This window comes from Callospermophilus lateralis, chromosome 11 (assembly GCF_048772815.1).
Source record: "Callospermophilus lateralis isolate mCalLat2 chromosome 11, mCalLat2.hap1, whole genome shotgun sequence".
NCBI classification, from domain to species: domain Eukaryota; kingdom Metazoa; phylum Chordata; class Mammalia; order Rodentia; family Sciuridae; genus Callospermophilus; species Callospermophilus lateralis.
This window is the reverse complement of record NC_135315.1, coordinates 121,781,252-121,785,846: the sequence shown is the minus strand read 5'-3', so window position 1 is coordinate 121,785,846 and position 4,595 is coordinate 121,781,252. Positions and strand designations below refer to the sequence as shown.

The 4,595-nt window shown below is 35.5% G+C and overlaps 1 pseudogene; it reads left to right on the top strand.

Annotated features, from left to right (window-relative positions):
- The first annotated feature begins 431 nt into the window (after nt 1–431).
- Nucleotides 432–951, top strand: LOC143410795 (succinate dehydrogenase [ubiquinone] cytochrome b small subunit, mitochondrial pseudogene; annotated as a pseudogene).
- The last annotated feature ends 3,644 nt before the right edge of the window (nt 952–4,595 follow it).

Below are 4,595 nucleotides of genomic sequence, written 5' to 3'. Positions count from 1 at the left end.
TGAAAGATTGTTGCTTTACTGTTGCGGTATTACTAGATGCCCTGTTTTATGCGTATGAATACCTAGCTCTACTTCATATTTTCAAGGAATTTCCAAGTTATCTCATTTGCCAGCATATATTGTAACAATAGAGCTTCTGAAAGAGAGAAATTTTCTCTTTGTAGAACAATGCAAAAAATAAGCATATGTGGTTAACAGAATTATTACTACTAACTGTGATAGGTTTTCTGGGGAAAATTCTTATGGGATAGCTATTCTAGGAAAATAGATACAACAAATATTGCAAATTCAGTTTTTTTATTCCAAAGTTATCCAGGATTTGATTGCAGATTTAATTGCACAAGGTAGCAACATGTTTGGTTATATGAAGCCTTCTCCTGTGGGGTTTAGAGATCTTCAGATTGCTTGCTTTAGGGGAAAAATAAGATTAAATGGGTCATAACTGCTTTCAGGTTGATGAAGGACCTGGAGCCCTCAAAAACAGGATAGCAATTCTCTTAAGACTGAGTGTCCTCTGCAGTATCCAAGGAGGCTGAACTCTGTTACTTTGGATACCACTGGTCAGAAATGCTCATGTCTCAGTATTTCTCTAGAATTGACTTGCCCCAGGGTGCTGCGGAATGCAGCACCTTCACTGGTCACCAAGCCCCATTTTGGTTTCAAGGCTCCATTGAACTAGTGAGAGGGTTATCAGTGTTTTGCTCCTGGGGATGCTCTGGCTGCATGTTTGAATCTTTGCTTTGCAGTGGAACATTCATCCTTGGTTGTAGCCCTCACTGTTCATAGTCATTGGAGCCTTGGATAAGTTGTTACTATGTTCATGGGGATGCATTGCAGAAAGCCATCCAAGCAGTCATTTTGCAACTGTCAGCTTTAACCTTTGTTGGGCTTTGTATTTTCAACTATCATGTGGACATTGGCAAAGCTGTTGCCATGCTGTGGAAGCTCTGACATTTTAATACCTTAAAACCTATCCTATGCCTCTTTGCCTCCACTGTCATGCCATTCAGCTCAAATAAGGAAGAATTAAGAGATCAGTCCATTTGTGGACAAACTTTATCCCAACCACATGGTTATTTTAGAAATGATTGTTGAGAAAAATTCAAGAGGAAATGTATTCAAGTAATCATAAGACTGAGTTTTATATTATGATGAGATAATGGGGTTGTCTCCCAATTCACAAGGCTCACAGTATTACTAAACTTTAGATATGCGCATTTGCCTTTTGATTTATCAATATTTTAAAAATAATTTAGCTTTGTTATTCTCAATTCATGATCATACTTCTGCATTTGACTTGGGAATAATAGACAAAGGGAAAAATTTCATTCACGAGTAAAGACCCCAGAAAATAGACACTGTTTAATTAAACACTAGGAATTTCCCTCTGTTCCATTGATACCAGCTAGTGATTGTCACCTATCCCCTGGAAAACTTTAAAATGAGGAGATGCTGAAATATCAGTGTACAGATTTCTCAATCCTAGGAAGGAAATCTTGTAGAACTTCTAAAAGAGAATTTCCAGTTAGGGAAGAGTTCTCCATTGTCCGTGTATCAGAGTATTACAGATTCCAACAAACTTTATCCACAACTGTGCTTTACTTTTCCTGAAATAATCTTCCCATGGATATAAAATTATAAATAATAAATATTTTTTCCACTGTGGAAATTGATAATGACCACATGTATTCTATGAAAAGAAAAATTACAAAAAAAGTTCAAGAGAATATATTATGCTATTTAAAAGAAAGAATAAATGAGAAAAATATATGACATTATATTTGAAGACTAATAGAAGCTTATATTTGTATATCTCCACCTATCTTGGGTTGCTAATAAAATTCCCCAATAATATCCTCAAGTTTTCTTCTTTTAATAACATCTTACCTGCACTGTGAATATTACTGATCTGTTGCTAAAAGGATGGCTCAAAATTAACTGATTAGGCAATGTTGAAAGTATGTTTCAAAATCAACACAGGTCTGCCAGAAATCCTAAAGAAGAAAAGAAATAGAAAGAGATATGTGAAAGGGAGAGAGAGGAAATATAGAAAGAAAAGAAGAAAGGGAAAAGAAAAAAATGCACAAAATTAAAGATGGAAAATAATAAAGATGTCTTCTCATTTCCATATCTTATTCTTGGGGATACAAAATTATTTCTGAGTAGTAGAAAGAATTATTAGAAGGTGAAAAGTGTGGAAAGAAAAGAGAATGCCAAGTGATGAAAGAATGAAAGGTGGAAAGAGAAATGAGTTTGTAACAATTTCAGTAGGACCAAGACTAAAAATAACAAAGCTGTAATAACAATATCATAGCAAACAAGCTTACTGAGATTTTATCATATTCATACACTAGGATAACAGCTTTACTTGCATTAACTTGTTTAATCATGATAATTTCATGACATAAACATCACTTTATCTATTTTGTAGATAAGTTAAATTTACAAAGGCCAATTTCCAGGATCACACAACTGATAAATGGAAAGGTCAAGATTTAAAACTAGAGATCCACCCACACTGGCCTCTGCAGGGCCCAGGCCCATAGCACGCCAGGTCAACCCTTTTCCCCGTGGGGCAGTCTATGCCAGAGCCTAGCCTTTGGCACAGGACCGCCCTTTCTACCAGTTGACTACTGCAGGAGGTCAAGCCCAGTGTCCCTGATCCACCCACTCCAACTTATGGAGATCCCAGACCCAGGATGCTGTAGCATCCATTGAGGAACATCAGAAGGATCTGGACGCCCAATATCAAGGTAAGGGTAAGACAATTTGACAGGTACTGCAAGAATATAGGGAAGAAAGTGTAATATCTCAGATCCACCCTGGAAGAAAGGAAGACACTTAGACAACATGAAAAAACAAGGGAGGAAAGTGCCCCAAACAAACCAGGACACTATAATAACAGAACCTATGGACAGCAAAGTTGAGGAAATGTCAGAGAGGGAGTTCAGAAGGAACATAGGTAAGATGATCTGTGAATTAAAGAATGACCTAAATTAGCAAATACAAGCAAAAATTGATTACTCCAACAAGGAGATAAGAGAGCAAATGCAGGTAGCAAAAGATTACTTCAAAATAGAGATAGAGACTCTCCAATAAAAACTAGTCAGAAATCCTTGAAATGAAGAATACAATAAATCAAAACCTCAATACAAATCATAACCAACAGACTAGATCACTTGAAAGAAATGACATCAGATAATGAAAACAAAGTATACAATCTGAAAAATAAAGTTGATCACACAGTGAAGGAAGGTAGAAACCACAAACAGAACATCCAAGAATTATAGGAAAGCATCAAAAGAGCAAATCTAAGAGTTATTGGGATAGAGGAAGGCACAGAGTTCCAAACCAAAGGAATGTGCAATTTCTTCAATGAGATAATATCAGAAAATTTCCCAAGCTTGAAAAGCAAATTGGAAAACCAAATACAAGAGGCTTACAGGACACCAAATGTACAAAATTACCAAGGCACATTATAATGAAAATACCTAGCATACAGAATCAGGATAAAATCTTAAAAGCCGCAAGAGAGAGGAATCAGATCACATATAGGGGGAGACCAATTCGTATCTCAACAGAGTTTTCAACCCACATCTCAAAGCCAGGAGATTGTGGAACAACACGTACCAAGCTCTGAAAGAAAATGAATGTCAAACAAGAATCTTATATTGAGCAAAACTAAGCTTTAGACTTGATGATGAAATGAAAACCTTCCATGATAAACAAAAATTAAAAGAATTTTCAACTAGAAAGCCTGCACTACAGAACATCCTCAGCAAAATATTCCAAACATGAGGAAATGAAAAACAATAATGAAAATCAGCAGAGGGAGGGATTACACTAGAAGAAAATCTAATCCGAGGAGAAACCAAGTCATGTTAAATACCCAAACAAAAATGGCTGGGAATACAAATCATGTCTCAATAAAAACCCCGAATGTTAATGGCCTAAACTCAGAATCAGAAGATATACACTAGCAGATTGAATTAAAAACAAACAATCAAACAAAAAATGACCCAACAATATGCTGCCTCCAAGAGACACATCTCATAGAAAAAGGCATTCCCAGATGGAAGGTAAAGGGCTTGGAAAAATCATACCACTCACACGGAATGCTGAAGCAAGCAAGGATTTCCATCTTCATATCAAATGAAGTAGACTTCAAATTAAAGTCAATCAAAAAGGATAAAGAAGTACACTACATACTGCTCAAGGTAATCATACACTAATAAGACTTAACAATTAGAAATATTTATGCCCCAAACAACAGAGCAGCTATGTTCATCAAACAAATTCTTCTCAAGTTCAAGAGTCAAATAAATCACAACACAATAATTTTGTTTGAAATTAACACACCTCTTTCATCAATAGATAGATCCTTCAAACAAAAGCTGAATAAAGAAACTATAGAACTCAGGAATATAATCAATAACTTAGACTTAACTGATATATATAGAATATTCCAACCTTCAATGAAAGAATATTCTTTCTTCTCAGCAATACGTGGATCGTACTAAGATGATCATATGCTATGCTACAAAGCAATTCTTAGCAAATATAATAAAGTAGAGATACTACTCTGCATTCTATCA